This window comes from Rhipicephalus sanguineus, chromosome 1 (genome assembly GCF_013339695.2).
Source record: "Rhipicephalus sanguineus isolate Rsan-2018 chromosome 1, BIME_Rsan_1.4, whole genome shotgun sequence".
Taxonomy (NCBI): domain Eukaryota; kingdom Metazoa; phylum Arthropoda; class Arachnida; order Ixodida; family Ixodidae; genus Rhipicephalus; species Rhipicephalus sanguineus.
The window spans coordinates 297,091,845-297,101,305 of NC_051176.1; positions in this window are offsets into that span (position 1 = coordinate 297,091,845).

Below are 9,461 nucleotides of genomic sequence, written 5' to 3' on the forward strand. Positions count from 1 at the left end.
ATTTTTGGATAGTTCTGTGTGAATAATCGAGCACATATTACAGTTGTTGAATTCACCATGACATTGTTGAATTCGCCATGACAATTTAAAATTTGAAAGTACTTAGAAAGAATGAATAGGCATTCTACCAAATGTTAGCCTGCCTTAAAGATGGTTTCACTGCACCACGAGACTGCTGTGCTGTGAAACCACCTTCTCAGTGGAAATCCGTACCAGCTTGAAGCCACACTTCCGCACTTCAGTAATTTTTTTTTTATTAGCATCTTATATTGCCTAAGTATGAGAAATTTTAAAACTTAAAGTATTTTTCCACATATTATTTGCATCCTACTACTATTCAAATCCTGCTACTATTCGAATTCACTTCAAAATTATTTGACACTAATTGACATTCACCTTGAGCCTAGAAAGTTATATTCACACGAGGCTACTTTTGATCAGAGGGTTAACGAGGATTTTATTTTGTGGCAGTGGGGAGGGAAGGGTGTCCGACCCCTTTGTAAATGTGGGAGTGTGTGCACCGATACTCATCAGGTGAACGTGTTCATGGCCTAGTTGGTACTTGCTATGTGACATAATTGCCCCTAAAATGACACAAAGTAAGTTGGAAGTGCTGCCCTTGTTGTCGTGTCTGTGCTTCTTTTCTGCATTTTTGTGCTATACAGTTAAACCTGGATATAACGAAATTGACAAATTTCTCCCCAAAATTTGCTATAAACAGGTTTTCATTATATCCAGTTTCAGCATGAATATTTGGAAAAGAAACGCATAAATTAAACACAAGGGGAATTGAAGGAAGAGTTCACCCAAAACATTTATTTAGTGGCAAAAAACTGCGTTATTTTGCTCTATTGCTTGTTTGTGAGGGATGGCAATACTGAACGTTCGTCGGACATCAATACAACGCTGCTCTGTCATCGTCTAGCCGTGGCCTCCGAGATTGGCTCCGGCAACGTGTCGTCGTGTTGCCCGAGCCAATCTCGGAGGCCACGGTCTCGCGAACCCACGGCGCGGTGCACGATGGCAAAGCGCATGATGACAGTGACAACTCGACCTCCAGGGATCTGTCGTCACCGTGGTCGCGGACAGTTTCTACCAGCGCCTAATCTGACATCTCAGTAGTGACGACACAGTTGTCGGCATTAAAAAAAAATTGCAAAAGCTGCACGTCATCAGGGGCTGCTCCATGCGTGTGCAGTGAAACCACGCACGCGTGCTCGGCGTTGAAAACGAACAGCAAACTTCATATGCGGCGCAGCCCCACATATGCAGCACGAACTCGAAGCGTAACGACACGGAGCAAGGATTTTTTTTTTTTTTTGTGGCGTCACCTGGTGTCACGTTAATGAAGTGCAGTTCAGAGACTACTGCAACAACTGATGAGTGGCATTGCCAACACAAAAGCCGATTTTCTTTCTTTCTTTTTTTTTTTAAAGAAAGCCGGCGTGGTGGCACTGGTTGAGGTTTGAAGGAAGGAAGGGAGGTGGGGGGGGAGCACGCTTGTGCACGCACCAGCGGCGACAAGAAAGCCGGCTCAAGGAGCGCAGGCCTCGCCTGCCCGCCTCGCGCACACCCGCATGCTCAAACAAGCGCTCGCTCTCGCCTCGCAGTCGCCGGGGCTTCAAGCACGCCATGCGCGCTGCCGCCGCTTCGCGCTCTCATTGGCAGGGAAACCGCAGAAGATGCATGCTGCTCCTGCTCGTACCAAAATGACAAAATTCGTGGCAATATCCCTACATTGTCGGCGGTGAAAATTATATCATTTGTGCCTCCTGCTGCCACTTTGTTACATAGAGGTCGCAGATACATGTGCTTTTATGGAGTAACAGCAAGGAATACAAAAACTTCGTAATATCAAGGAATTTGTTGTATGAAGGTTCGTTATAGGCAGGTTTAACTGTATTAATGGCAATTATGTCATCTTTATATTCGTGTAAGTAGAAAAAGATTCTAAGGCTGGCGATGCACATTTTGTGTGTGTGCGTGCATGCTCACCCAATACATCTATATTGTGAGTTGAATCAGTTTAAGCAAACTAACAGTAGAATACTGAAACCTGCGGAAAACAGTGTAATGCCATAAAACTTGCAGTCAACAAAATATGAGTGAAGAAAGGAACTGTGAAAACTCCTTTAGTTAGCTATTTACTTTATGAAAAAGTGCTTGCTTTGGCTTCTGTGCAATGAAAGATGCACTTCATGCTGTAAAAGCTGGTGTTTCCGTTTTTTTCTACGGTCTCAACATGTATTGTTTCAAGTCCTTGAAAATTCTTCGTTAGGTGCTTGAAAGTCCTTAAAAACCCTTGAATTTTTTTCTTCAAAGTTGCTATAACCCTGTAAGTCACTTTCGCCGCAATGCTCTGGTGTCATGCAGAAAAGCATTCTAAGATTGAGGGGAGTGTGGGATGCTTTTAGCTGACCTGGGACGCAGCACACTTTATCCCTTAATTACACACACGTGCATGCACCGTCTAATAACGTGTTACAGTATGATTGCACTGACATCTAGAAATACTACTGGCAATTGTTCAGCGCTGTCTTGTGACATTGCTGCAGCCCTGAGAAAGAATAATTAAAATCGCACGCCAGTTTTATTATGGTGCATATCCCCCCCCCCCCCCCCCACCAGTTTTATTGTGGTGCATACCCCCCACCTCCTCCTGTTTTACAAATCTCCTGAATTTCAAGGTTGGCACGTATCGTATTTTTCTCGTGTAAAGCTGCTCAAAATGTACAAAAAATTCTGGGCTGGAGTCATGGTGCGGGCTATACGCGAATTTCTGTGCTCAAGTTGGCTTCACGGGAATACATGGGGATCACTTTAAATTTTATTTTTCCTCACTTTGTAGTTAGGGGTGAGGCTTATATGCAGGGGCAGGTTACGCATGAGAAAATACTGCGTGTATTTGTGTAAGTTTCATTACAACACAAATTGGTATGTTGCTCCTGGTTATATTTATGAGAACTGATAATTCAAGCAAAATCCTGGTGTTCTGTCGAGTTTGAGTTATCAAAAGCCTACTGTATATGTAAACCATTTATCTGTCCCGTATTTGAATGCACCCAGTGCTGTAAGAGGAACCTAAGAATAATCAAGTGCATGGCAAATGTTTGAGCACTCAAGAATTCATGTCCTTAAAATAAGCACTTATTGCAATAAGGTAACACAAGTTATATCTGTTAATGGCCTGTACTGAGATGCCTGCCAAGAGGCTTGTTACTGTATGTTGAAAGTGTGAACATTGAGCTAACAAGGTGTAGGATGTACACTGTGATCGTAAATTCGTTGGCTAAATTTCCTGGTCATTGTCCTGTGCGAATTCAGCATCACAGAAATGTGGTGGTTGCATGCAACTTTGCTATCACTGTTTGTATTCGGGACACAAGTTTGCCCATATTAAATCAGTTATACTGTATTCCCTTCATTGCCATTGCTATTAAAGAAAAAAAAACTGAGTGTTAATGCCTGTCATCTGTTCTGCTGTTGGCACTGGTGGCCATTTGGACAGTTCAAGTCAGTTGTGTCTAAGCTGGAAGTTCACAAGCCTCCCAAGCATTAGATTGTAGAAATGTGCAATCTCGGCTGCACTGCCTTCATACTAAGTTCTGCTACAGTATCCTGAAGACAAGTTTTAAGAATAAACTACTAGTAATTTTAAAATAAGCATTTACCTAGAAAAATTGAATCTGGAACAGTTGCTCTGTTTAATACTTTTGGTTATGTTAGCAGCTCAATATTCTTTGTTATTAGCTATGCTTTTTTTACTTCTGAATATTCATACTAATTAGTGGAAGCCTCAAGAATTCTAAACTGGGGATGAGCAACAGTGATGTCACAAATGCTGGGGATTCAGATTTGTGGCCTTGCAGTACTATTCTTTAAAGGTATCACTTTTTTGAACACTGAAGTTTGATACATTTATTTAACAACCCCGTGTAGGTACTTAGGAAAAGAGCCTGTATGATACAGTAGTAGCGTAAGCCTTCTTGATTTTATGCATTTTTGTCAGTTATGATTGTTTCTTTAAAAGGAGTACTGCACAAGAAACTTTTTATTATTTGTCACCTGCTGCCAGAATTGTTTATCATGGCGGTGTCGTGACAGCATGTTTTTGTGAATTCGATCTAAGCACAAGCAAGTGTAAGTTTATATCAGGTGGTCATAAAAGGATCGTAGGTTATGGTTTCCTTTGATGACTGTGCCAAGAAGCACACTATTGGTGGGAAGCATGCAAATTGAAGCTCGTGACATTATCGTAGGCATGCTGACGTGAACGTATAGTCCCATGGTTGTTAACCACATAAAAAGTTTATGTGCAGGCGTAACTTTTATTGCCCTTATTTATGTGTTTGAGTGGCTGACTGCTGGTTTACTGCGTTTAGAAATATTGCAAAATTTATTGGCACGTTGTTTTCAAATCTAGAAGACTTTCTGCTCTGGTACGGCTTGTGGCATTGACAGTAAAATGAGCTGTTCGCATTCTCTCATTTGACAATGTATGGCTGCCTCCCGTAGACCAAAAGGCTGCTGCTCTGTGGGCCTGTTGGGCAGATGTCGTCTCTTTTTGTGCATCTTGCTTGGTGCAAATCTTGTGTCTTGTGGCTGGGTTTTTAGATGCATGGGGCCTTGCTTTTTTTCTTGGTCTGTTCCCCATCATGTGCCTCTCTTCTTTTCCACACTGGACTCTCATGAGGCTTGTCATGTTTTCCCCTTTTAATATTAAACCAAAAGCCAGTTAGTGACAAAAAGTTTTGCTGTAATAAAGGCAAGGTAAGGAAAGCTTGCAGCATTGCTACCAAAGCTTGCGGTGGCATATACAGTAATACCTCGTTAACTCGAACTGGCATATCTCGAAAAAATCGGCGAAGGTCGAAATTTCCGCGGTACCGAGCGATTTCCCATAGGTGCAATGTATTTATTGCCCTTTATCTCGAAGTATTTCCATGCCCACTTTTGGTTATCTCGAAATCTGGACTGAGAGTGAAACAAAAACTTCGCCGCCGAACCTTTTCATGAACCACTAGCGGCAAAATGTCATACATTTCACAAGGTTCGCGCGAGGCTGCGCACTTACGACAAAGCTGACACTGTTTCCGAATGTGAAGTTGGAACCTAGTGGCATAACAACTTTGTCAAGCAACCCTGTGTCACGTCATGTGATGCTATAGTAGTGATGCAGAACTATCAGTAAATTTTGACTAACGATAGCATCGATAGTTTTTTTTAAACTATTGATAGTGTAAACAAACTATCGATAGTGAAATCGGCATACCATCGTTGATATTACTAGCGATATTACTGCGACGCGTGTTTATTGCTTCGTTTGGTGTATTTTGGTTTGTTTGAGATCATTCTTTTAAGGTTATGCTCCGGACGCAAATAGTCAAGTTTAATTGAGAGCTTACGCGAGCACCAGCGATAACACTGGAAGGTTCAGTGACTGATGTAAAAAGACGACGCGTTCCACCGGTGATCAGATTACTCGACGGCCGACGACTGTTCTCACCGCTATCAGTGGCATGCAGCATGTATAGCTTGTATTTTGAGTTTTGATATTCTGGGCACAAGTTCGCCCAAATAAAGAGCTCCATATTTCACAGTCTTGCTGCAGCATTCTTCACCGTTACAACCACGTGGCAATATTATCGATAGTGGTGTGTATAATGATGCTGTTGCTGGCCGGCCATATATTGCCAAAATATTTGCGATAGCATACTGTCAGCTTCGCTTAAAGGGACCGACAACCACTTTTGTGGTACCCGTTTTCTTGAGTGCAATGGTAAGCTTACCGGTCAGAGCTTCTAATCACGGAGTGGTAACGCGGAGAACGCCGTAAAACATTTGTAATCAGAGTTTTTCGATCTGCAGCGATTATGCAGTCTTAATATCACATGCTGCAAACAGTGAGAGGTGAGCGCGATAGCGATTATACGCCAGCAGTGGTGACAAGTTATGTCCTAAGTATGAAAAGGCAATGTTACGTTTGCAAAGCTTGCGGTGCCGCGACTACTGCTTTCTAGCCTATTAAATTATTTTACAATAGCTATAGCGTTTTCTGGGGCTTCTTATAGAAGTACTTTGGCCGTACACAGGTCGCTTATCACATTTTAGTCAAGCCAAGCCAAGCTAAGCCTTCGAAAACGAAACAAGTGGTAGGATACACCAGCAGTGCTGTTCATGAAGTGGTAGCAATCCTGCACAGAACAGTAGTCGATGGCATTTTGCGAGCAGCAGCGCAAACTCGCGTGCTACTCTTCAAAAGTCCGATACGACGAGAGCAGACGAGAGTAGAGCTACGCGGGAAAACGCCGCCGGACGCCGCGCGCATGCGCCGCAGCCTCCGTTTCACGGAAGCCACGAAAGCAGCGCCACATCGCATTGCTTTACTTCTTTTACTAAGAAACAAACGGGAATCGACAATAACATACATATTCAAATTTCAGCCCTCGTTCTGGTGCGTGGTAAAGCATTAGACTACGTACAACAAGTGCTTAAGACTGCATACGTCTGGTTCATGGCGCTCGCGCTAGGCTGCGCGACATACCGTTTTTTGTTACTTTTAAACGCGATTAAAAAATATAAATCCTACTCAGATCGCGAAAAGTATTCTGGAATCTGTCACTATATTCACGGCCTTTTCATTCTACCAGAATCTAATCAACCGTTCTGGCCAGTTGTCGGTCCCTTAATTCACAAGCAATTTCTGGTGAGAGAAATAAATTATTTCCACAGTAAAAATGGCAGAATATGTCCACCAATAAATTCATATCCAAAAGCAACCAGTTACACCTTACAATTAACAAACTTAATTCTTCATATTTCTTTTTATTTTGAAATCATAAAATGCAATATAAATTTGAAGCCGCGCAGTTCCACCACATGTAACAGCTTCATTTCCGCTACAGCAGAACAGTTTGACTTTATGATAATGTGTCAGCAAAGCACTCTGGTGAAGAACACAAGCATGTCAACTTTCTTGCCCTTCAGCCTGCTCCTTCGGCTCCACCATGCACGCAGGGAACCAAGTTTATTGTGCAATGAGTTCGCGCTGTTGATTTTATGCTATCGGTAGTACCATCAAATTTACTATCGATAGCGCTATCGGTAGTATTTTTTACCATCGATAGCTCGATAGCGACTCAGCTATCGATAGTATCGATAGTACCATGGATAGTTCTGCATCACTGTGCTATAGACGTGCACATAGGCAGACCCTGCAATATAACATGGTTCGTACACGTCGTTTTGTTTACCGTCAGAGATGCGACTTCACTATTTTATTTATGCAAGGCACGTTGCCCGGATTTTTTCGTCGTCCGTGCGATGTGGTGAGGATAACGCCGCCAAAGCAAAGCAAGTCACTGATGCTGCAAAGAAAGGTAGCCCCAATCAAAAAAGCGGATTCGAGGCTCGGAAGTTTCCGGACATCAAAACAGCGCTGATTGTGTGGTTGCATCGTGCGAGAGGAGCCCCTTCCAGTCACAACATTGACACAGAAGGTCGATTCTCTGGACTTAGCGGTGGGCTTTACCGATCTCACCTGCAATTTTCTTAAGCGAAACAACGTGGCGTCACGCACGGTGATCGCGGCAGTGTCGATGCAGCTACTCAAGGGGTGACGACATCAGCCAAAACAAGAAACATGCTTCGCTTGATGCAAAATAAATTGAGTGCATTGGTGAGGACGATTGTCACGTGCGATGTGTTAAGCAACTCGAGAAAGCTTTGCTAGGTGCAACTGTTACTAAGAGGCAGACCAGCCTTAATCGTTCTTTCTGCACTAAATAAAAAGGCAGTGCCGAAAAGCACAGCTGGTTGATGGCTCTGGTATGTCATTGTTTTTCTTTAAAACCTTTACAAAGAGTGAGTTAGGCGCTCTTGTTAAGAAACTGGTCATTAGTGATAACGTTTTTAGATAGAGCTGGACTTCTCAGTGGAATTTGCGCAACTTTGCTTATCTCGAAAATCTGCTTATCTCTAAATTTTTTCTGGTTTTTACTACTTCGAGTTAACGAGGTATTACTGTATCAGTAGCAGTGTTGCGGAGTTGCCACTCCGGAATTGGAATGATTCTGGAATCAGTCCATATTTTATCTCGAAAATCTGCTTATCTCTAAATTTTTTCTGGTTTTTACTACTTCGAGTTAACGAGGTATTACTGTATCAGTAGCAGTGTTGCGGAGTTGCCACTCCGGAATTGGAATGATTCTGGAATCAGTCCATATTTTCGCGGTCCCGGAATGGAACGGGAATGGAATGAGGACAACGCTTGCAGGAACGGAATTGGAATGGAATTATGTCTTTTTCCGAAAATGGAGCACGTTTTCATCTATGTGCTGTTTTTTAAACTTCAAACATTAGTAAATCAGAGCCTCGAATTTAACAATAAAGCAGTATTTTTAAAATGGCTTGGCTGATTACAAGCACAGTACATTTATAAGCGATGCACCTACTGCAATTCTGTCCTTATATAGAATGTGTTGCTCTGAAGTTTGTCTCTATTCTTCGCGCAAAACCGCGGTTTTATGCCGTCAGTATTCGTCGTGCGGAACTACGGTGGCGGCATACCCCCCCTCCCCACCGCCTTGTGATTTTTTTTCCCTCGGCGGCGCCCCAGCCGCCTGCTGTCTCCCTACCCTTCACTTCTTTGTTTTTGCTTCTGTCACTTTCGGCAACTTAGACACATATTCCAAAAAGCGCTTCTCTAAGTTTTGATGCATATTGACGCTGGCACAATGCTTGTGTTCACTGAAGCTTTCATATGCCAGCTTGCACGCCGTCTCACCTCATAACCCCCACCCTTTTGCAATACTGTCCCTCCTGTCTAGATACAGGGGTGCCTTTGCCCAAAACTCGGTCATACACGATGAATTGTGTGCCCTCCCCCTCCGTACAGAGAGAGAGAGAGAATAAACTTTTGAAAGCATTGGTTCGGGAAGCCAGCCGAAGCAGGAGAGCCCACGTAACCACGGCCACGTACTTTTGCAGTTCTTAATCTTAATGCATCTCATGAGATCAGCTTTAAGGGGCGTTCATTCTTAACTTAAACCATCAAGATGCCTTTCCTACGTTGAGGAATTACAGGAATGGAATTGAACTGCCCGACATTCCGGAGTGGGAACGGGCTATGTTTTTTCATTCCGCGGAATTGAAGGATGGCGGCAAGTTCTAATTCCCCGGAATGGAATTGGAAGGGAATCGAGCACCCATTCCGCAACGCTGATCAGTAGTTAAAGCCTGTTGCTGTAGCCATTATTAGAATGGATACCTATACATTGTGTAGGCCATTACCAGTGACGAAAATTGCACACAAGAGTACATTCAGACATGATGAGTTAGGGCAGTGCCTCCTTATAATTTCAGTGGCCTGGTGGATGGGAGGGAACAAAGGCGCGACCGTCGTCGCGAGTACAAACCGGTCACCCAGAATTTTATGCGCCGCCACCCAAAATGGTTTTCAC